The 25654-nt window shown below is 40.8% G+C and overlaps 1 protein-coding gene across 2 annotated transcripts in view; it reads left to right on the forward strand.

The window, feature by feature from the left end:
• The window catches only part of thrab (thyroid hormone receptor alpha b), a 198316-nt gene that overhangs the window by 79178 nt on the left and 93484 nt on the right, over positions 1 to 25654 (forward strand). For both annotated transcript variants that reach the window (XM_042507811.2, XM_042507813.2), the window contains exon 3: positions 2867 to 2945. The gene's annotated coding sequence lies outside the window, so the exon portion shown is untranslated. The remainder of the gene's footprint in view (positions 1 to 2866; positions 2946 to 25654) is intronic.

A 25654-nucleotide genomic window follows, 5' to 3' on the forward strand; every position in this document is an offset into this window, starting at 1 on the left:
ACAGGAATTAAAGCTCGTTTTCAAGCGTATAACTTTTGATATTAATGATTGTTTGTTTTTTTGTTGGCACCACAACAGGTATTTTGGTTTGATAAATTAACAATTAAATTATGGTGATTAAAAATCAGCTGTCTTGTTTTGAATGATCTGGGTTGAAAGACAGCGTAGATGTTTAAAGGAATTGTTTGATATTTTTTTGGAAATATGCTTTTTCACTCTCCTGCTGAGAGTTAAATGAGACGATAATGACTTTTTCATATCTGTCCATTAACTATGAAGCTAAAACCAGCTGGTGGTCAGCTTAGCTTAGCATGCAGGGTTCCCCCTGAGTCATAAAAGGCATTAAATTAATTAAAAAATCTGCCTTTATTTGGCATTAACAATTTCTCAAATCAATCATTCAAAAGTCTTAAAAATTCTAAGACATAAGAAGCAGGATTTGATGAAGGTTTTTCCAGGTTACACTGTATAATCTCAAAACAATAACACTGAGTTTTGTTTAAATAATTTACCATCATTAAAAAGTCTTAAATCTAACTTGCCTGTTGGCATTCTGCCATCCAGAGTGGAATAAAGGGGGAAACAGCTGGCCTGGCTTTGTCCCGACATAACAAAAAATGCCAGAAGCAAACTAATTAAAGGTGGAGTATGTGATTCTGGAGAAACATTGTTGATATTTCAACTCAACACCCAGACAAAAACACCCTCCCTTCAGTGTTCTTTCAGAAGCTCTGGTAATGTCTACGGTGTTATTTATGTTTTATTGTTATTGTGGTGTTTTGCTCTTTTCTATGTGGGTGAGGATGTGGAAGAGGAAGAGTAGCAGGCAAAGTCCGGATTCTTGAATTCATCGCAGTTTTCACATTGCATAACTTCCTGGACGTCGCAGAAGATCTTTCTAGAAAATACTAATAATCAGCAATCTGAAATTTTACAGCGAGGAATTCCCAATGAGTATATCATACCAAGTGCAGATTGAACCACAACCTGGTGTTGGGAGGGATCAACGTCAAAACAAATCAATGATCTGAATTACTTTTTAGGCTAATAACAGAAATGTAGCATGCAATAGTCCACCTTCCACCGTCTCTTCCCCTCTCTGTCACTTTCTCTCTCTCCCTCTCAGATAAACACACATACAGAGACAATTTGGAAAGCACCACTTGTCGCTATAACTCGTGTCTTGGCCTCTCATTGGCTGTCGCTCGCCGACAAAATCCCTGACAGGTCCAGATATTGACCATGCCAGATTTCCGGAGAGTTCACACATAACTCTCAAGCGCTGATTGGCGAGTACTGAGCCAACACCAATTTGATTTTGATCCAGAGCTTTTTTTAGGAAGCTCCATAACCTGTGGGCAAGCGAGAATCAGAACTAAAGTCATGTAGTGTTAATCAGGCATAAGACATTTTTAAAATCATTAGTTGGTTCATTTTTCTCACTTTCACAGAGATGTTAGTCGTTTTTCCGTGCCTACAGTCATTATGCTAAGCAAAACATGATGACAGCTCCATGCATACACCATGACTGCCCCCCGCCCATTTTACTCTTCTGAAAGGAAGTGGACAAGTATGTTCCCCTAGTTGTTAACAGAATGTAAATTTGGCGATTCATAGCTGATGATGGCGCAGCTAGAGTTTAGCTTATCTTGGGCTTCCAAAAACTATTGGCAAACAGAAAATCTTGGCTAAATCTGTGTATTTTTAATTAGGCATAAGACATTTTTAGAGTTGTTAGTTGATGCATTTTTATCTCTTTCACAGAGATGTTAGCTGTTTTCTCTGTGCCTAATCTTGATGCCAGGCAAGGCTTAACATTTGATGACTGCAGCTCCATACTTTGCACACAGCCATGATTTTGATATGTTTTTCCTCATTTCACTCTCAGTCAGTAAGCAAATAAGTACATTATTAAGTCATTAACCAGATTGAAATTTAGAAATTTATAGCTGGTATTAGCGCAGCTAGCTTAGCTGATCTGGGGAATTCAAAAGTACCTGTAAGCAGAAAATCTGGGCTACAATCTTGTATTGTTATTGTGTATTTTTCCCACTTTGACAGAGATGTTAGTTGCTTTCCCTGTGCCCAGTGTTAAGGCTAAGCTAGGTTAAACATGCAATGACTCCAGCTCCAAACTTAGCGCACAGATATGATATTGATATATTTTTCTCTCATTTCACTCTAAAAGAAAGCAAATTAGTATATTCCCCTAATTGTTTACTATATGGAAATCACAAAAGTGCTGCATCAGCGTCTCATCTGAGATGACAGGCTAGTTAACATCAAAGTGTGACCCTACAGGTAGCAGATGTCTGTGGCGTGCACGCTAACGTCTGCCTGATGTCAGTCAGTCAGTCTCCAGCTCCAGTGCTGACATTAAATCCAGTAATGCTAGCTGTAGGAGGATGTTTCTGCTCCCATTATAGCATGACTGTGACGCAGGCCCATAGATAAATGTTTGGCTTTCATGTCTGACTGTGAGGTAAACAGGCCGAGGCTTCTGAGGCGAGAGTTAGATTTTCACAGAGGAGGGGGTGAGGGGAGAGAGAAGCGAGGGAAGAAGTCGATGGAGCGGAAGTGGAATAAAGGAGAGAAAGAGGCAGGGAGTGAAAACAAGGTCTTTGAATTGAGAAGAAAGATGAAGGGAGCAGATGAAGGAGGAAGAGAGAAGCAGAAGTTAGCATGAAGAATGAGGACAGAGGGAAAAGAGGGGGATTGCAGCAGGAGGCGGGTGGCTGTCCTTGCTGCCCTTTGTACTGTACGGCCTTGTTTGTTTTCTATATGCTATATCCCTCCCTTCCTCCTCCCTCCGCCCTCTGTCTCTGCCGCTCACCCACCCTAACAATCCTCTTTTTATTTCTTGCAGGGCGGAGACACGGCAGACCACACAACGCAGGAGGCCCGAGGAAATCATTAACCGCACACAAACACATACAATATGACTGGTACGTTATGTTCTATGCCCATCTTCTCCATGTGTTTAGCTCATGTATGTTTATTGTGTGTGTGTGTGTGTGTGTGTGTGTGTGTGCATCATAGACTCAGCAAGCGGCTGGTTTGGATAATGTTTCATTTTCTTCATCCTTTGCACCATCCTCATCCTTTAATTGTGCACAGTGATTTGTTGTGTATGATCTGAGCCTCATATGCTCACACACTGAAGCTCCGCCTCACTCAGCTTTATAGATTAGTGATGCTCAACTTACAGCCCGCAGGCCAAATCTGGCCCCCAAAAGGGTGCCGGATGGCCCCCCTGAACATTTTCTAATTCACAATAAGAATGATGTGATTCACACTAGGCATTGTTTTTATGCTTTTACTTTACAAAAGGTGCCAGAGTGTATAAAGTAGCTTCAAAACAGAGCTTGTTTATCAAAAGACTGCCAGTGGATGATCCCTAGCACACACCTACAGAGGTCCTAGTTAAGCCCCTAGTGTCCTAAACTACTAAGAATGTCCTAATATCAGAGAAATGTCCCAAAACCCTACAAACATCCTTAAAGTTCAAGGAACTTCCTGACATTTTAGAAATTCCCCCAAATCCTAGAAACGTCCTAAAATCCTTTAAACATGCTAAAATCCGAGGAATGTCCCAAAAGCCTAATAATGTCTAAGGCTTTTAAAAACATCTAAAAATTCTAGAAACGTCCGATAATCTTGCAAACATCCTAATATCCTAGAAACATCCTAAAATCCTGCTGCTGCTGTGACGGGCCCCTGGCTTCCTGTCATTTTCCAAAAGTGGCCCCCATGCAAAGCAAGTTGAGTCTCCCTGCTGTAGTGCATGTTCACTGACTCCGACTGAGTTATTGCAGGTATTATTAGGGTTTCACTTCCACTGCATACAGTTTCAGTTTGATTTACTCGGTTTAATCCCTTAAAATGTTTTTTTAACCCTCTAACGGTAAGCCACAAAGTAAAACTAATAGTAGACACTCATTCATTTCTTGTAGTAGTTCCTTTTTCACTTAGTTCAGCTGATTTATATTTGACACTGTTGCCTCACACATTGATTCATTTGTCGTGTGAGGTGGTTTTAAGTAAGAGGTTTTTCCGCAAGACAGGAAATTGAAATAACCCTCAGATGTCTGGTGTGATGTAGCACAATATGCTGATTTCAGATTCAGAGACTCTTCTGTAAATTCTGTTTCTACGACTCCACAAAGCATCTTCAGCAATCAACCTTTTTTTGAATGGCTCTCCCCCTCTTGCTCCTCACAGCTGGAGCGAATGCGGAAGCGCATAATTGTGCTTTAATCCCGCTCTAAGTCCCCGCAGCATTAGGGAAGCAGCAGAGGCAGATAATGCATAGCAGCTCGGGCAGAGTAAGGCGGGAATAACCCCCAGAGTTGTTTGGACAGATGTTTGGTGAGAACGGCTTTATTGGTGGAGGGCTCACACTGGACCAAAGCGGACTGGTGTCAGCCGCAGGTTGAAGTGGGGGTACTGGACACAGAGTGAGAACATGCAGCGAGCTGTCAGTGTTGTTGCAGCCCCTCTTTGTGTGTGACGATCAATGCAGCATGTGGAAGAGGATGTGAAAAGTCAGTGTTACTGTTGTAAATATTTGCCTGTGATATGATGAGTTATGAATCTTTGGTAAATAATTGACATTCAAGTTGTTGACCTCTGACCCCTTTACAGTAAGAAAGGTAATTGACCTAGTTTGACCAGAGTTACAGCTGCTTTGAGTAAATGTTTGTTGTTGCCAGTCAGTCTTCATGTATGGTATTTTATGCTGTTGTGCAGTGTGTGAAAGGTGTCAGATTTAATTGAGTGTTGGATCACCAATTTGACATTTTTAATGTATTTTGGATTTTCTAACTTATTGATGTTAGTACATGTTTTTTCCCTTCACTGTTGGCAGCAGGCAGTCTTGAATCCCTGTTAAAAACTGCATTCCCACAATGTCAGTTTTTCCCCGTGGTATCAAAAATGATATTAAGTATCTTTTATTCATTATTTTAAAGATATTGGATCGAAGTTAGAACGGTAGCTTGGAGTATGGCGGAAAATCCTATAAGCATCCAAGAGAAGTTCCTGGAGTGGATGCTTCATATAAAAACTTGCATTCAGGAAAGGATTTTAGTTAAAAACCGATTAAAAGAGAGCTCTCCTGGCGGCGGGGAGATGCACCAAACTCACCTGCAGGCATACCTTACACGCATGTGTTGACAGTGTTCGTGTGATCACTCTCACTGCCAGAGGAGGGAGACAAAAGTATCACACTCCAGCTTTAAAAACACTTAGGTAAATATGAGATCAGGCTCAGTATCAGCAGATACTCATAATATGGAATCAGATCAGTGCCAAAAAAACACGATACCAACATCCCAAGGTACAAATGCTGCATCCAAAATATATACCTATGCGTTTACTTGCTTGCTTAAGCTATAGAATATGTAGCAACTGCAAGAGAAAATGCAACTCTATACTTTGTGTCAGGGGCGAGAGCATCTACAATGTCAGCCCGTAAAGTGAGAAGCCTCGATGATTCATGATGCTTGTAAAAGCTGTGAAACGTGCTCCCTTCTCACTGGCTCCTGCAGTGACCTTTCAGAGCCGCTTTCAAGTCGAGCATTTCTCTCCCCCGCCGGACAGTGTGCTCTTTGGTTCGACAAAGGCCAGAATATGTGCGATTTCTCTACAGAAGGAGGAGAGATTTCGTGAACGGGGGGAAAAAATGGTTGTAAGGGGTGGAACTGGGGTAAAGGGGGATATATTAGAAGGTGTGTTTTGCTGCAGGAAGCGAGTCTCTCAGAGCAGAGATGGGGGCGGTGCAGACATTAGACTCACACTTTAGGGTTCAGGGGTCACCGTGCACGTATCCGTGGGTACTGTGCGTTTACAGTGCAGCTGTGTGTGTGTCAGTGCACGTCTTTAGGAGGAGCCAGGCGAGGTGTTAGTTAGGGGCACAGGCAGGCGAGAAGGTGGGATCAGTCTCCCATCACTAGAGGCAAGCATTCTTTACACCTCATAAATCTCACCTGGTGCTACAGGGCTGCTGCTGACATAGCTGCTGCAGCACACACACACACACACACACACACACACACACTCTCACACACACACATGCATGCACACACCTCACACACATGTGCGTATAAACAGTGTGGCATGCACATTTTTTTGGTGGTTGTATGCAGCCATGTGTATATATAGTGTGTTTAATTGCACACAGGCGGTAAAGTAAGAACTGGGAATTTGGTCATGTCAACAGCAGCAGTGAATTTCTAAAACTGCACAGATGTATGATGCATTTATACATATATATATATATATCACATTTCATCCATCTTCTCTTCTGACATAAAAACAAAGAAATGTTCATCTTGGCGGCATTGAATCCAACCCATTGAATTAATCTGCGGCACAGTTTAAGTAATTTAATCTGCGTTGTCTCATCACTATCCAGAGATTTAAGGCCATTTATTCTTTGTTTATATAAATAGATGCATCTTTTTCAAACATTGTAAACGTCAATGTCCATATCCTTTCATGCGTCCTTTTATGGAAGCATAAATACAGCCAACAGATGGCACTGAGGGTGGAGTCAAACGTTTTAGACAACAAAAAACGAGGCGAGGGCGGAGGAAGTTGTTGGAAGTTCGGGCTGCCCCTCAAAAGTTGGAGATTCGAATTATCAGTCAGAGACCCCAGAGTTGACTGAGATTGCTTCAAGTAAAACACTTGTTCTCTTTTGTTTTCTGTTCCTTTTTTTGCTGGTCAGTGTGTTTCTGGGGATGTTTGGTCCACATATTTTTCAGTTCAGTTCAGTTCAGTTTAAGTATTTGTCCCAGAGGGCAGTTTGTGCCGCATAGAAACATACAACAGATGGTGACTCGCACCTATGCACATTACAGCTCAGCAGGAGCTGAATAATAAGTGTCAGCTGTAACTCCATTTGGGCTACAATAATTCATACATCTCCTAATAACGTAAACTATTTCCAATGTAGCGCATAGCACCGTCGACAGGTTATAACAGTCAAATAATACAGCATCAGGACCGGTACCTTAAAGGCTGATGCTGCAGTATGCAGTGAGCACTCTTGACTTCAACGCTACTCTTTGTTTTAAGCAGTTGCGTGCATGGTGTAGCGGCACTGCTCCCACCATCTCCAGTGTTAGTCCTCCCAGAAATTCACAAATACAGACATAAAGAATAGACAAAGGCTCCATCCATCTCCATATGTAATGCTGAACATAAACGAGCACTTAAACATTAGCCCTCACTGGTTCAGAATTTGGAAACACTAGGTGTCAATCAGGATCCAAACCTCTTAACTTTTACCTGTTTTGGCTGTGTAGCTTTCTGTAAATAAAGCCCCGAGGCTCCTGCACAGCAGTAAAACAACATATTTTCCGCTTGAGAAAAAAAAGAGCCTCTTTGCTAGTGGAAAATTACACTTAATCTCTCCTATTTTCTTACCCGTTAAAAAGCCGGATGCACTATCGCTGGCAATGAAGCAAATAACCCAAATAACCCCTGCAAATGTACAGCGAATCACTGGTGCAACTGTATTCAGAAGACAACAATTACTGGTGTGTAACATCAGTGCTCTTTGGTTTGTTATCTCTGCGTGCGTGCACTCACTGCTGCATAGGAAGGAATGCAGTACATCCAGAGCCCATTATATGTTCCTCCAACTTGTGTACTTTGCTTTCTTACTGCCTACAGCTGCACAGGTGGATAATCCACGTGTACACATAGACGCTGCGGACTCCCCCTGACCTCATATGTTCTCCGTGTGTCTCAAGTGTGTCATAATTACAGTGCTTACAGTGTCCTTGAAAGACAGGGGAGGGAGTAGTCAAGGGGTTAAGCAAGACGTGATCACCTAGTTTGACTGCAGAAGTTTTCTCACGTGTAAACACAAAGCAGTGGCGTCTGGGTAGGAGTGTTAGAAAAGACGCACTCTGCACCTGTCCTGTTTTTTTTATCCTAGAAATTTAGTAATGAGTTATGTGCCCACTCAGCGAACACAGACGTGACTTTGAAACCTGGAGCGACATCACTTTTCTTGTGGTGCTTTCAGATGCCTTTCACAAGCTTTTAAACCTTTGCGCTCTTAGCAAATTGGTGTGATTTCTTTCAAAAACATGGGAAAAAGGGCAATTAACAGCTCGGCAAGAGAGAGCTGAGGAAATTAGTCGATTTAGAAAATTATTTTTAAAAAGCTAGGAAAAAATGTCTTGGGAGGCAAAGAAAAAAGCTAGTGGAAAACCTGTATTTCTAATCATAACAATTACATTTCTAAAATTAACTTACAAAGGTATTATGATTTGAAGCACTTTTTACAAGTCAAATCCTTTTTAAATTATTTTCCCTCCTAATTTTTATGTCATTTTCTTGCAGTCCAATTTCTAATAAAAAAAAAAAGCTAGGAAAAAAAATAAGTAAGAACTGTGTATAATTAAAAATAAAAATGAATAATAAAAAAATAAAAATATGTTATGTTAAGATTTTATGCACTTTTTCAAAGTCTTGTTTGCCTTGTTTATTGTTGTTTTTCAGGTAAATTTTCCGGTAATTTTTTTAATTACTTTTTTACCACTTTCTTGATTATTTTGGGTCATTTCTTTTTTCACTGCTCATTGCTTTCTTTCGATGTTTTTGAAGGAAATCACACCAATTTAGGTTTCAAAGGGTTAACTTAAATGACTACAGGGCTGATTTCAGTGGAAAATAATGACAGGTGAGCTCTGTTCAGGGCAAAATCTGTACATCTGAGGCATCCTGGGAACTGTCTTCCAATTTAGCTCAACCTGCTCACCTCTGACAGAGAAGCTGTTCATTAAAAAAGACTTTCTTCTCCCAACATTTCTGCAGGTGACGTTAGACGTTTTCTATTTCTCTTAGAGCCGACCATTAATTTTGTTTTTGTGCATAGTAACGTCACAGCAGGGTAAGGCCTCGGTGCTCTCTTTCCTTCCTCGTCACGCTCGCTCGTCACAGGAGTGTTGAAGGAGAGCACACGGTGTGACTGCCACTCTCCTCTCTGTCCGTCTTTTTCACATGACTGTGCAGAACACACACTCGCCTGCGAAGGATTGCGCGTTAACGGCAGGAAAAGGCCACCAAGGCACTGATGATCGCACACACATCCATTTGCACACATAACTATACACATTCACACAAGAAATAGCTTAATTTAATCAGTAACGTAAAAGTAAGGAAGCCCTGAGAGACAAACAAATCAGATCTATTTTCTCAGTCTGATCTAATCTGTTTTCTCTCCTCTTTATGTCTTAAAGAATAGGATTTGACAAGATTTTGCCTAAATTGTTTAAAAATTTGTGAAACCGATAGTAGATTTGCACATATTTAGATACATTTCTAGCCAAGAGAAAGACATGATAGCAATGGTATACAGAACGAGACATTTTATCGCTGAGGTTCGTTATTGAGTCATTTTAAACATCGTACATGGAACAGGCTGCAATATATCGAGTATATTCATATAATCACCCATTCCTGTGTCTCACAGTTCATACCCAAACCACGCCCACACGACAGAAGTTCTGTTGGGTACGAGCGCCTCCTCGTTTTGAGCAGGCCAGTCGGTGTCAGCGTCTTGTGCTGAATCCATAGTCCAGTTCGTTTGGACACAAAGCATTATCAGATGACTTCAACGAAATAAACAATATAGCATAATATCAAAGGATCAAACAAAACAGACTTTTTTGTTTTTTATCATCAGACAATATATATCATCATATCGCACAGCCCTAGCTCAAAGCACCAAAAAATATATTTCAATAATTCAACTGCAATGTCTCTTTCCAGAAATCATAACCTGGTTACTCAAGATAATCCACAAACCTTGTAGTAGGAACTATTTTTTTGCTATGTATTACCGATTTTGGTTCAAATTGTCTCTTTAAGATGAATACGAACAACAACACATGAAAGGCTTGAAAGAAAATGTAAAGCCTTGCCAACATTAACAATGAATCACAGAAAGATTTAAACTCACAGAGTTTGTTGGACGCACACCCCTGAGAAACCCACGTAAACGCAGGCAGGCAGGCAGGCAGGGGGTCTTGTCACTCGTCCAGCTTGTACCAACCACAGAGACACGGACGTACACAGGGGATCTTTGCTTCATCAGCCTGAAAGTGTCTTTGCTGCTCTCTGTCAGAGCATTATCAGCTGAACTAACTAGCTGTCTGCTGCCACCCTGTCCACAGCTCATTGATCACCGGCTCCCCCACCGCTCAGGGGCTATTTGCTTACAGCTCAGAGGGAATGGTTTCCTGGCAAACAGAGTGGGTCCGGGCAGAGAAAGAGTGTGTTCTGTGTGGCCGGCCTGCACGCTCACAGTGACTGAAGTGAGGGTTTTTTTTTTTCTTACTCTGACAGGCGTTAGTTAACGAGACATCGAATACATTAGCACAGAAAGCACGCAGTGCCGGCCCGCCGCTGACCGCCGCACTTCACTCGTTTCTGCTGATGTTTTGGAGTGAGTGCGGTCACTCGCAGCTGTCATACACAAGTGAGGCCCTATTTTGTGGTGGTTGAAGACCATTCATTTTCCTGTGGCGTTTTGATTTATATATGTGGATGTCAGCTCCGTCAGCCCCGCCCCATTTTCAAATGCTTTTTTTGGGTCTTTTTCACCTTCTATTTGCGGACTCGGTTTGCATTAATGAGCTGCTCCGCCTCGGCTGCATTGCTCCTTTCTCTCTTGTCAACATATTTAAATGTTTTCCGGCTCAAAGTTCCATACATTTTGCTTTTTGCCAGAGGAGACACCAGGACTTTTGCACCTAAGGTTATGAGAGACGGCTACATTATCCATTATTACTTTGAAACGTGAACAATTACGTGAATGATTGAAAACATGGGACAAAAGCAATAAGCGGCAAAAGATAAATTACCCAAAAATAAGCATAAACATAATGTAATTTTGGATATTTAATAACTATTATTATTATAAAAAGTTATCCCCTACTATTTTCTGAAGCTTTTTTAAAAAATGTTTTTTCAAAATAAACTTTTTTTTTTTTTTGCACTTTGTGGAACATTTTGTGCCAAGTTATTAATTGCCTATTTTCACGTGCTTTTGAAAGAAATTGCACCAATTTGCTCTGGTGTCAAAGGTTTAAATCTAAATACTTGTAAAGGGCGTCTGAAAGCATAAAAGCCCCAGAAAAGTGATGCCACTCCAGTTTTCACAGGGATGACAAAGATAAGGCTGGTGTGTTGTTTTCTTTTTTTTTCCCTTAATTTGACCAAAACCAGCAATCCAATTCCATCTCTCAATACCTTCTAACCTCTACCATTTGTGGCACTCAGCCTTAAGCCTATGGTTAGTTCCCACTTACGAAATGGTCAAAATATATATAATTTACTGATATATTTAGTTTGTCTCTAAAACAACTGGGCTATGTCGTTTAAAGGAAATGTTACTCAATAGGCGTAAAGAGTGCTTTTTTGGGGGGACTGTTTTGAGCTGCAGATGAATCCAAAGGTGGTGCGTATGTGAGTGTTGACAGCAGCAGGATGGTGTTTCTGAGGTTTACTAACAAAATAAACTACAGTGTGAGTTCATGGTAATGAAGAAACATGTCTCCCAGTGCAAGTGTGGCTCAGTGATGTGTTTTTAATAGATTTTGCACAGAGGAAAAAAAGACATATTAGGTTTTGAATGCACAGAGAACTAGGGCTGGGTAGTGTTTAAGGAATTACTACAGCAAGTGATACTGGTACCAAAAGAGTACTTTATGCAGTACACATAAAGTAATTGAAGTGGCATGTAGCATGGCAATACTTTAAAATGTTTTAGTGGCATCTTATTATGCTGAACTGCCAACCTCAACAAATATGTCATGTTGGACTTCATCACAACACAGACTGTACGTCATAGTTAGCATAAGGTCCGTGAAGTGAGTGAAGTACTTTCATTTTGAGGGGGAAAAATTAAGTCCTGGAATACCTTGAAAATTGCCTTTTTTAACAGTGTGTGTGCTTAAGGTAAGGCATCTATGCAACGAAGAGTTAAGGCAGTTCTGAAGGCAAAAGGGGGACCAACCCGCGACTAGCAGGGTGTACCAAATAGTGTCTGGTGAATGTATTGTGGCTTTAAAATCCTTTTTTTTTTTTTTTTAACTGTGTTTTTCATTACTCTGCTTGTTTCATGGATTCTTTGTGTTTACTCTTGTGACATGTTGTTATGTTGGAGTGAAGGAGTCGAATGTCTAAAGATAGATTACAGTACTGATAGATCTAGTGGTTTGGGGCTTAAACACCAAATAAACCGCTGCCACAAATCTTTGCAAACTATTAAATACAAAAATTGACACAGTAGTTTGAGAATTGATTTAATATCACAAAACATAATGTTGTAATATCCTCATGTATGGGTATTTTCTCACAGCCCAACATGTTTTTTTTTTTTTTTTTTCACGGTCTTTTCATGGGATTTGTTGACAGCAGTAGAATATGGATGATTGAGCATGCATACCAGTCTTTCTCTCTCTAATTGGACAACAATTTGGTTGCAGTAATTGCAGACAGGTTGCAGTTTTCTGCAACATTGTGTCACAGAAATGGGTTACACTGTGTGAGGCTTTACGGCGTGCCAGAATCCTTGCTGATAATTTATAGCGCAGTAATTATTGTTTGTTTTGTTTTTGCTTTTCCATACAAAATCCCTTTGAGGTCAGAGGCTCAGGCTGTCATCAGAAATTTGTCTCTTTGAGCTCAATCACATCAGATAATGAACTGGAACAAATGGGCCTCCCTTCATCTCCCTGTCGCTCGCTGTCTCCCTCTCTCTCCTGCTGTGGCAGTGTCGGGTGTAATGACTCGTCCACATCCTCTCCCTGCTTATCTGCTGGTTCGTCTCGTTCCTCCTCAAATGCCCGCCATCGTCGCACTTCACAAACAGAAACACACTGATGCTGTTCAGAAACAGGGGAGGCTTATTAGGACTTGGAGAGGACCCAAAAAAAGTGACTTACAGTATATGCAAGTTTTTTTTAGCATGTTTGTTTCTTCTACAATTTACAATCCCGTAGGACTTCAAGTGTGACAAAATGTAAATATTCACACGCTGTATTTTACCCAAAAATGGCATCTGAATCGTCAGGAACAAATATTATGTGTTTAAAAACATACATTTGGGTTAACTGCATAAAGGAATCCTTGTTTCGCTGCCAAATCATGTTGCAGTTCTTTCTCCTTCTATTAGATCAGGGAGCAATGTTTTTTTTTTCCAGACATGTCAACACGTGCGGTATTTTGCCACCATGAATGACATCAGAGCAGCGACAGGGTGGGTCTCTGCTGATCAAACGGCCGAGCACAAACACAGCAATCTGGTCATTGTCCCATCAGTCAGCTTGTAAATGTCATTAGAGGGACGTGGCGGCGATGGGACAGGTGACACATGCTGAGAGGACTTTTATCCCGCTCAGTGGGATACAGTGGGAGGTGGATTTTACTCCTGGTGTGGGCCGCTTATATAAGTTAGAGCCTGGTTTCTTTAACTAGCAGTTGGGGCCTAATTTAATTTGCAGGCCTGCGTCTGGTCAGTCCCAACATGACGAGCATATTCAGGCGTGAACTCGGATCCCACGCCATTACTTTCTACTTTCTGTCTGTATGACAGTTTTTCATGTCATGTTTCAAAGGTTGAACGGGCTCAGCAGGACATTCAGATGTCATGTAAACGGCATTCATGTAATATAGTGAACAGGCTAACTGCGCTAACAATACGTTGGAATAATGCAACATTTTTAGTGACACAAGATTTCAAACAAAAGCCAGAGACTTTGTTGAATTAAGTTGCTGTGAGCTGTAAATTCATCACTTCTAAGCAGAAGGTTTTTCCTCCTCTCTGCTCCAAAATCTGTCAGCATTCGTTTCCAGCAGCAGGGCGGTTATATTACATTATGTTATGAGTGTGTTCAAATTTCAGAAATTTTGGCAAAATGAAATGTGAATTTGAAAGAATATGACACAAGAAATAGACAAGAAAACAATCAAAATTTTCTTCCTTAGATTTTTTTGTTTTGTATATTGCTTCCGGCATAAAGCCTGCTGTTAAAACTTTATTTTAAGTTGTCGTGTTGTTTTTTTTTTTTTTTTTTTTTTACAAGAATCAAACTATTTTTGGCAAGTAAAATGTGCATAAAATTATGTACAAGACATATAGTATTCACCTTTTAGGGCATGCTACAGCCATTAAAAACATGTAGTTTCATTAGTGGAAAAAGTGCCCTTTGTCTGGACAAGGATCATTTCAGCGACATACCCCTCAATAACAGAGCTAATTTTATTCTTTATTTTGGGGCTTTCTGTTGAATTGGATGCCTTTAACAGCAAAAAGTAGCAGGACACAATTATTTCTCTACATTAGAAACAGAAAGTGTATTTGAAAAAAACCTCTTTATTGCTGCATTTTCCACACTAAAATTTTAATGAAAAAACTAAATGCATGTTGAGAAAAGCTTTTTTTCCCTCCGGTGACACAGACCATTAACAAAAAACAACATCACAGTCACAGAGACTGATTAGTGCGCCGCGGTGGCTGTAGTATCCAACAATGTTAAGGCTTAACGGCAGATTTCACCGACTTAACTCCGCACATGTACAGACGCATTCATACAAGACACATATAAACCACATACACTCATACCTAATGATCTGGATTATTAGAGCCCACCCACCACATGAGACTGGTCCACTGTCTATCTGTTTGATCAGCTAATTACCACCATTATGAGTGCGCGCGCACACACACACAGACACACGCACACACACACTACCCAAGAGACTGGGTAAGAGGTTTTATGCAGTGAGCCGCTGGGCTTTGGCTCCCCCTTCTCTCCTGTCTTTTCTTCTCCTCACCGTCCCTCTTCCTCTCTTCCTCCTCCTTCTCTCTTCCCTCCCGGCCTCAGAGCAGCCTTGCCAGCTTGTGAGTTATTGAAATAAAACAAGGACTGGAAACTAAAAAAGAAAGACGAACAAGTGGCCTCGAGACTTGTTAAATTTATATCGTCCTGGAACACTTCTGAAGATTGCTGGGCACCGGCACAAAGCTTCAGCTTGCATTTTATGATGTAAAATATGAAATATATGTGTTTGAGTGGAAAGGAAGTGTGCATTTAAAAGCACATGCTGTACTGAACACTATGTTACTTGCTTTATTTAGCAACAGGATTCAGACTTGGACCTTGATCCAGTTGCACTGCTGCTGCTCTGTGAATTTAAACAACTGAGCTTTGATTCAGTAATTACCGGCTATGTGATATAATGTTGTTAGGATGCTTGCGCTCCGGCTTCAGGGCTGGCAGTTCGTGGCCGGTTAGTCGGTTCACCGCTCTGTTCTGAAATATCTTAACAGTTAGTGGAAAGAGTACGATGAACCCCCTTTTGCCACCAGGAGACTCTTCGCTGGCAGGAGAGCGGGCGTGAAGATCCAAAGACAGAATTTAAAGAAAAATAAAGAGAGCCGTCACATAAAACTAGGCTGTCTCTGCAGTCGAGAGACGCAAATACTTTTGAAATTGCTGCTAAATGACCAAAGAAAACTTTTGCTCAAAAGGTAGAAAACCTACAAGGGAAATGTAGTGGTCTAAAAGTGAAATACAAAAATATAACAACTCAACTTAACTACAGATACTCCCAAAAAACACTTAAATACTGTAAAGAGGTATGATTACTCTACACTACTGCCATGTGCCTGCAGCGTTACCTCTAAATCAAAATTTTCACTTTTTTCCCTAAAAAATCTTGACATCTAAGAGATAGGTTGGCACTATTTTTTCTTAAGACATTCATGCTCCCCAGATAATTTATCCCAAAGACGTTTATGGACTTCTGCTGCTGTTGAAAATGTTTCATGCCATAAATTTGCAGTGAAATCTCCTTTAATTTAATGTTTAATCAGTTTGTTTTCCGAAAGTATTCTTCAATTTCTGTCTTTTTTTGTTTGTTCTCGCAGCTCACCCATCTCATTATATTTTAACTTCCACCTCTCCTCACCCTTCTCTATCCTTTCTTTTCATTTGCCTTGTTATGTTTTCCCGTCACATCTGCCCTCTCTTTTTCCCAGCCAGACTCTCTCCTTCATTTCTCCTCTGCGCCGCTGCAGAAACAACAAGGCACGTTTCCTCTCTGTTAATTACCATAATCAATGGATGGCCCTTCCACTGTGTTACCACACACTGCTGCTCTCTGCCGCACCACCACCTCGCTCTCTCTGACTCATTGGAAACGCATTACCACCTCTGGAGCCAGTCCTGCTCGGAAAGATTAGGGTCATTTCCTGGCAGCGGGGCCCGGAGTTCCGCTCGGTGCATTATAGCCTAAAACTTTAACCTCTATCAAGTGACTCTAAAACACAACGAAAACAAACAAGCTGAGCCATTAGCAGCTTTTCTGACTGTTGTATTCCTTTCCATGGGGCTAATGATACCCAACTTACAGCCCGTTGGCCACATCTGGGCCTCGACAGGGTGCCGGTTGGCCCCCAACCATTGTGTATAATTCACAATAAAAGTAAATATTCATAGTCATTCATAGTGGGAATTGGTTTTGTACTTTTAGTATTCATTAGGTACCAGAATGCATAAAGCAGCATCAAAATAGAGCTTGTTTATCAAAAAAAGTGCCAGTGGAGGATCCTCCACACCCCTGACAGACATCCTAGTTAAGCTCCTAATGTCCTAAAATCTCAGAAACATCTTAAAGTCCTTGAATGTCCTGAAATCCTCAAAACATCCTAAGATCAGAGAAATGTCCTACAATATGATGGACATCCTAAAATCCTAAAACATCCTACAATCTGAGAAACATTATAAAATCCTGGAAGCGTCCTCAATTTTTCTAGAAACGTCCTAAATTCCTAGAAACATGCCAATATACCTACTCAATCCTAAAATCCAAGAAATGTCTTAAGATCTTAAAAAACATCTTAAAATTCTAGAGATGTCCTTAAATCCAAGACATGTCCTAAAATCCTAAAAATGTCCTTAAGTCCTGGAGACATAATGAATTAATAAAAATGTCCTGAAATTCTAGAAACATACTTCAATCTTGAAATTTCCCAAAATCCTAAAATGTCCTAAAATCCCAGAAATGTCCTAAATTCCTAGAAACATGCTAAAATCCTTGGAATGACCTAAAATCCCAGAAATGTCTTAAAGTCCTAGAAATGTCCTCAAGTCCTGGAGAGATCCTCAAATCCAAAAAATGTACTGAAATTCTAGAAACATCCTAAAATCCTTGAAAATGTCCTGAAGTCCTGGAAAAATGTGTAGGGCTGCTGTCGTTTTGTAAAAAGTGTCCCCTAAGCAAACAAGTGGAGTGTCTCTGCTGCAGGGAGTCAGAGTACTGCAGCTGTCAGAGCCAAAAAACATAAGTTTAATATCTTTTTTATAACTCGTGTTCTCCGGTCAGGTTTATTTTCCTTCATTTCTCTCGGATTAAAGTCGAGGGTTTACGTTGTTGAGTGCTTTAGGGTGGACGACCAGAAGGGCAGAGCTGGAATTCCCCCTGTGTGCCATCTGCCGCTGCAGCCTTGTGTTTACTCATCATATAAAACTGCAGTTTTACATTTCCGCGATTTAATTTCAGCCTGTATAAAAGACAGCTAAGCAGAACGAGCTGCACGGCGTCCCCAAACCTCCCCCTAATTTTAGCTTCTCTTACTATCTAACCCTCTTTCTGTGTCCACAAGCTTTTGCCTGTCATTCAGTCTTACATTCGCCGTACATCAGCGGCTTAGCGGTGTGAAGATGGAGAGCTCTTATAGGTGGTCTGTGATGAAGTTCCCACTATGGGTTAAGTGTGTGGTTAAAAGGGCGGGCTCTTGGAAAAGCCACATGAAGCATGAAAAAGCTGCGGATCAGAAAAACTTCTTCCACCCGTGAGGGAGAACTCAGGATTTTAATTTCCTGTGCATCATTGCTCCCTTTTCGAGCAATCTCTGACGCTTTCCCGCATTTAGCACCTCATATTACAGAGAGCCTATCAATGAAACAGCAGTGGAATAAAAACACTCAGTGTGTAGGTGTGAGCGATGTGTTTTGACTCAGCCAGTCACTCTTGGCAGCTGTCCTCCGCAGCACAGCCCAGGTCTGACGTGTGCTAATGTGCTGACTGTGTGTCCGTGTGTGTGTATTTTTTTAATACCAGTGGGGGGGTGTTTGTGTGTGTGCGTGTGTGTGTGTGTGTGTGTGTGTGCTCGGAGTCACACAGAGATGTAAACCTCTAATTGCTCGAGCAGAAAGGCTTGGAATTGGCGCCAGGAACCTCAGTGAGCATTGCAGAGTGGGCGTGTCGGGGGTATGTACCACTTTTAGCCAATCAGCTCCTCCAGGAAGTTGTGGTGAGGAGCACGTGTTGGTGCAGCAACAAGAGAGCTGAGAGGATAACGAAACTGGGAAGAGTTTGGTGTGAGAGTGCAACCTCTGCAGTTCATCCGTCGCTGTTTTTAGAGCATTTTTGCATTTTAGTTCTGGTTCGGTTCCTGTTCACACAAACAAACCAAGAGAAGTAAACATGAGGTTCCTCTGACTGACAGAAGCTCTTTGATTGTACAGTTTTGGCATTTGACATACTGAATCATCAGGACCCTCGTGGGAAAATCAAAACCCAGTGACAGACAGAAATTTATGCAGCGCTTTAATGCTCATAGTGCTTATAATTCTGTTTTTTTTGGTGTCACAAAGAGCGGCACAGAGGCAATGCAGTTTTAATGAGCTCAAGATTTGAAAAACTTCACTCAGTAGAGGAAAATGACTGTATGAATAACTGTATCAATAACTAATAATAATGCAGAAGTGTGCTGCCTCTACACTGATACGCGTGCCTCACGCGGCGATGCTGGCCTTTATCAGGATCAGTTATGAAATCACAGACAGATTTCATGATCAGAAAATAGATTTGTTATTATTATTGGTTAAGCTGTTGATATCATGCTAAATTCAGATATCTGCTATCGTAAAATCCTGTGGTTATCTTGTAGGGTTCTCAATCACAACCCGAACCTGACGGGTCCTGGAAAGCCCGATGGTTCAGGCTGAGTTCAGGTCCAAAATGTTCACTGATTGGCCTGATTCCTCAAGCTGTGACGGGGAAAAAATCTTTTCTTTTAAAATCTTAAATAAATAAATAGGTTAAGCACTCTGGGCTTAATTTATGAAGTATTATTTATTTAAAATGTAAATCCAGCATGAATTAGCCTATAGATATTATATAGGCTATTGATTGATATCATTGTCTGTTTTAGCACAAGAAAAAAACTTGTCTTGTTTTCTTCTCCTAGCAGCAGCAAAGAGCTTCTCTGGTAGGAAAATACCTTGTGGAGAGCCGGTGATCCGCAGAGCAGGTATATTTTCGATGCGATTGGCTTATGCTGCCACACAGCCGATGCGTCCCAGACGTTAGAAGTTGACTACTTCTTTATTTGGAGGTCAGGCGTCCTCGGGCTCGTGTTGAGGATGTTTTGTGATAATAGGCTGTGTTTGGGCTTCAACTCACACCGGTCATTTTTAGTCAAGTTGTTATTTTTTCAGCCCCATCAGAGCTCTGTTGTTTCGTTTTCTTTCACACTACAAACAAACCGCACAAAGTCGGTTTGAAAGTAGATTGAGACCCACTTTTTCATGTGGTCTCAGCCCACTTGTTTGGTTCGCATCATGTTCCATTGACCGCTTTCACACCAGCCCAAATGAAGTGCACTAACAGCGCAAACTCTTTTTTAACCAAACCAAACAGGCTCTGTGTGAAAGCACCCTTAGTTGCAGAAATAATGACATAACAAGAGACACGTTTACATAAATTGGTAGTAATTGAAGGGAGTGTGAGGTGATGTTTAAAGCTGTAGAAACACACATGGATGCGCACACAGATGGATCAGAAAAAAAGGAAACTTATCTGAGTGAGCGCGTGATGAGAATTTTAGTCTCACCTTTCACAGCAGAGCATTGTCACACACCGAACAAATGTCTCTCTGGTAATGTCCTCCCCACACTCGACCATTGTCAGGTAATGGACCGGCACAGGATAAAGGCATATTCCCTACACACACACACACACACACACACACACACACACAAACAAACACGAAAGGCGAGAGAGGATTGAATGACAGAAGCCATTATCATCCTGCCCAAAGTGTCACAGTATTACTGCAGGTGATTATGCATTTGCATGGTGAAGTAACATCATAACAAAAAGAATCGCAAAACAACAGCGCGAACGAGGTTGTCAGGCGGGAACGTGGTGTGTAGGTCACGGGAATGAGTTTCGGAGAGAAATTCTGCAGAAATGAGTGAAACGCAGCCTCAGGCCTCGGGGAGAAACAGACACCACTGTGCACCACCTCTGACATTAACACCAGCTCTGGGAGAAAACCTTTGCAAGTAATTCCAGGTTGGTTTCATTAAAGGGTACTTTGAGGTTTTTCTACCAGCTTGGAGTCATAACAACGTGGGTAGTGTGTGTAAATGAACTGTGGTAAACTTCCATCCATCTGACTTGTGCTCAGATCTCCCTGCAGGAATCTTTGCCTGCCGAGGGCTGTTCCTCAAACTACACATGGTACATTTTTATATGCCCACTACCACTGACACAAAGAGGAAAGACATGGATCAAGAGAGGAAGCAGCCTCTCTCTCTCCATCAAACCACCAAACTTCGATAAAACTGCAAAACTAAACAGCACTGATCAAATATTAAACAATATTCTGATACTGAGTTGCATCAACTTCTCACATTTTTAAGGTACAAAACTGGCTAGTATTGGGCTTTTTTGCCCTAAAAAAACGTAAATGATTACTCATTAAGATTATTATTTTTAATCAGTTTTTTCCAGATAATTGCCTTGTTTTTATTTATTTATTTATTTATTTTTATTACCTCTAATTTCAGGTAGTTTTCTCGTACTTTTATTTGATTAATTTCTTGCTATTTTTTTTTATTTCTTCTCAAGTTGCTCATTGCTTTCTTCCCAGGTTATTGAGATGAATCAATTTGCCCAAGTTTCAAAGGGTTAATTACAATAACATCCCCCTTGTCTTTTTGTAATCAGATGAAAAAACGGCTGAGTGATCAAACAGTCTTCTAATTAGCTGCCAGTTATTTCAACTCTAAACAGAGCAGTGATCTCTGCACTGGTGTGAAACGCTCCCCAGCATCTCAGACTGGTGTTTCATCAAACTTAAAATTGCTCCCATGTGGCAAAGGACTGCGTTTTAAATTAAAGCTCAACATCTGCTTTCACTGTCTTTGTTGGATGCTTAATAACAGTATAGTATCACCAACTTTTTCGGCGTCTCTGATAACAAAAGTCTTTCATTTAAAGAGCTGGCGCTGATTATTGCTGGCAGGTTAATATCGCTGCATTTTTCTTCCCTTTTAGACACAAACAGTGCTGTACATGCTTGAGCACATGTTGCAATCAAGCTGCCAATTCCCCTTCCTGTCAGGCTTGTAAGTATCCTATTAATTTGGTGACTGTATTAATCAGGAACACCTTGTTCTTATTAATGAGGTGTGTGATTTGCTGCAGAGTCACAAAAGTGAGGGTACGAGAGAGATAGATAGAATTAGGGAACAAAAGAATGAAAGAAGAGATCAGACACCTTCCTCCAGCAGAGAGAGAGGAAAAAAGGGCATTTTATTAAATCAGATCTTCAGTTTATGCTCTGTGTGCAGGCACAATAGCTGCTTTTCCCTGGAGAAGCTTACTGGCTGGCATTTCCTGCTCTGGGATGGCCCTGTCCAGATTAGAGGAAATTGATTTAATGGCTTTGGTTTAATGGCTCAAAAGGATACATCCAGTGTGGATACTTTTCTTGTTCTCCTTTTTTTTCATCTAATTCAACTCTTGTGTTTGCACCATTTTTCTTTTATTTTCTCTGCAGCACGTTGCAAAGAAATTGTGCTTTTATGCCGGTGTGTGTCGGCATGCGTGGATGTACGAGCGTGATTCTGCTGTAGGAGACAGTATAGCAGGCAGGTTTAATAGAGAGACCTGGCTGGGATCAATAGCAGCGGTAAAGCAACACATATTGCCTCAGGCCCAGCAGGACATTCAATTAACTGGAGCCGGTACACACAAACAGGACCGAGGTGTCTCTGCTCCCCATCAGTGCTTTGCTGCGTTGATACAGATGTCCAAAAGTCCAGGTGTTTGAATGACAGCGCCTCTCACACTGAGTCAGTTTTATCGTATGTGTTTTTTACAACCAAAAAAACCTTCCAAACTGAGTCTGATGCATTTTATTTTTTATTTTTGCAAAAAAAAAATGCAATACAAGACTAAATTAAATGAGACATTTCCTACCTGGTCTTTCTTACCTATCTGGCTGCAGCTACTCTCGGCCCATATCTGAGCTGTCCTCCTCTCTGTCCCCACATTTTTGTCTTCTGTCTGTGTGCGGTCCTCCTCCTCCTCCTCCTCCTCCTCCTCCTCCTCCTCCTCCTCATCCACCTGAATATTACTATCGGATGAGATGAAAGTAGGCTATCTGAGAGATGAAAGGATACTGTGCGACCCATTCTTCTGTCTTGTCCTGCGGCCACATTTTTTTCACATCTTCTTGGTCAAAAAATGCTATAAAGTATTAAAGACTTGGAACTAAGTTTCTGAGGGCCTTAAAGCAACACGAAATACTTTCTTATTTAATAAAAGCTATCACTCAAAACAATATATTTGGAATACAGACTCTCCTAAAGAAGTAATAATTAATTAAAAACTGCAAACCAAGAACAAAACATTAAACTGAGGTTATCACCTTAAATGTTACGCATGTATTTTTATTATAGCCGTGCTTAGATATAGATCCCCTGCTACTGAACATATATGACTGCTATTTCTTTTTCCCGTCCTTTGTTATTTAAATATTACTGGTATATACTCTGCCATGTTATCGTTAATATAGAAACCCCGGTTGCCAGAGATAAACTGGTTTATGATAAATAACACAAACAATGATGTCACTGAGACAAAAGAGCTAGGTTACGACTTTTTATCCGGACACACCCAAAATTTGTTTAAGTTGTGGCACTTGTGCAGTATATGTGGGGGGTTATAGAGAGGGTGTGTATCTGCAGCATGAGAGGAATGTGTATGTGAGCATTAAGTTTTATGGGACCCTCCTCCAGCACTGTTAAAGCTCGACATAGATACATGACAGGTGGGAGGAGAACTGTCGGCCCCGCAGCAAGGTCACAGGACGCACAAGGACAAACACAGCTCAGAATATAAAACACAGAGTGACCAGAAGCCCCTGTGCATTTTAACTATTGAGATGTATAGAGCTGCAAGTAGGCTTGTCAAGATAATGCTGTTATAATTATTATAAGTATGTAAATATTGCCTGTTGTGTTTGCATGGGTTTGTTTACATGAGAATGTCATCAAAGTTTTAGCCAACTTGATGCCAAAATACACAGCAGGGTTTTCCCAACCGTTATGAGACTTAGATGCAGCACTTAACGGTTTGTATTTATTTATTTAATTTATTTACTTATTTTCAGCGCCTAAACAGAAAGCAAGGTACATACATACATAAACAGAAAAAATGGAGAGACACATTTTGTTGTCAATTCTGGTCAAATTAAAATTTCATTGCTCGTTGAAATGGCACCTTTACGTTATTGGGCTATTATGTTGTCGTTATTTACTGTGCAGGTGTCGTGTCAGGATTCCAACTTGAAACAGCATTAGAGTCACAGTATTACAGAGTTATCATTATCGGCTACAATGACCCTTAAAGGAATGATAACAGAAGTTTTTTTAAGTTGAACATGTATTTATTACCATAATTGAAACCAGTTTTTAAAATGGATGTATGTGTAAAAAGTTTTTTAGTAATGTAGATAAGCAAATATACACAGTGTGATTACCGTAATTTTCCTACCAGGGTATACCTTGAAACCGCTGCAACCATTATCATTTTCTGTTCCAGTCAGCAATCCTGTATCTAAATGTATTAAATTTACTATCACTGTCAGTAAAAAGATTTTTCAGATTTGCTCAAAAAACAAACTTGAGCTCTAAAAAGTTTCACAAAGGTGGCATTTATTACTTTTATAGGACGATTGTACAAGTGACATCTGCTTCTTCTGGACGTTATGCCCATAGTCATTCACAAGACGACCATGAAAATGTTTTGCAAGTATGCGTTTGCACAAAGTCATGTGTCCGCAGAATGAAATTAACACTAAGAACCGAGACTGAACATGTGACCTGCTAGTTTATGTTTTGTAGTTAATTCTTGAGCATCCTGTTGGCGGTCTCATAAAAAGCAAACACAAAGCATGTGGAGCCCACATAACTCATCACCTGATTTTGTTGTGACTTTTATGTAATGTAAAAAACCAGCATTAGATACCACAAAGGCCCTCGTATTAATTATCTTATGGGGCTATTAGGTGACGGACGACGATGTTCACGAGCCATGAACAGCTGTGGATGGCACCCATTCATGTGCAATTAATTAAACATAGACACAACAGCGACATGTGCCCGTTCTCCAAAGCAGCCTGCGTGACAGTTAATAAAGATAACCCTGGGGTTTTGACTAATGAGCAAGGTAATTATATAGCCACATACAATGTGATTAGCTGCAGCAGACAGAGGTCAGCGAGGGGACACATGTGCTCCGCTTACCACCGCCGAGGGACCGTGAGGGGACGCAAGATGGCTCCAATCCTCTTTTCCTGGTCCCCTAAGGTCCCATGTTATTTTAATGTTTCCCATCTGACGTCGACCATGCATGTCTGACTCTGTTAGTTAACGGCGCAGAGAGGCCGGCGCGTATCCTGTGTTACCTCGCGTGATCGTGTGTAGTGTGTGTTTGAGTGTGACAGACGAGGGGATGCTGTGCGCTATCTAGGTTATCTGTTTAGACTGCTTGTTTGGTCGCAGAGAAGCCTCCAGGGCCGTGATTATGAGTCACCAAGCTTGGGTCTGAATCTTTTTTTATCCGGGCTTTATGGTGCCGAAATAAATATCCGTTATGTTACAATTTATAAAAACATCTACAGGATTGTACACAACTCGTATGTGTTATTTTAACATTTTTTCTTAAGTTATATTGATATTTTCATGTTGATCAGCTCTTGTTGCCAGAGGGTTTTTTTAAGCATACACATTATGGAAAGCGCGGAGAATGAGCCTAACGTGAAATCTTCATATATCCTCTGGTGTCCTAAATATTCTTTGTTGAAGAGATTAGTGAGCATACAGGATTTTGGCAAAGCCTGTCTTCATACTTTTTTTTTTTTGCAGTCGAACAGTTTTATCTGTGGTGCAGTTTGTGAGTCGTATGAAGTCACAGTTTACTGATTTTCCCGTTAAATCCCTCAATTAATACGGGTAATGGGTTATGGTTGATTGCTTAGCCAACAGAGGCACCAGGAGTGTCCTGCTGCAGTCGTTATATCAGCTTCACAAATAATGCATAGATGTTCAAACGCTCGGTAAATAACATCCCCATAGGGGTGCTGCTTTCAAAGAGCCGCCTAACACTTCAATGAGATCAAACACACACACACACACACACACATATATTTTCTTTACAGCCCAATTACACAGCAAAAAGAAAAACTTTACAATAAAAACTTGTCCAAAAAACATCTATATGGCTAACTATATCCAAATGTGTTGGTTTATAATTGGTGGTTTTC

The sequence above is a fragment of the Plectropomus leopardus genome, chromosome 19 (genome assembly GCF_026936395.1).
Source record: "Plectropomus leopardus strain MGB_pleo_1.0 chromosome 19, ASM2693639v1, whole genome shotgun sequence".
Lineage (NCBI taxonomy): Eukaryota > Metazoa > Chordata > Actinopteri > Perciformes > Serranidae > Plectropomus > Plectropomus leopardus.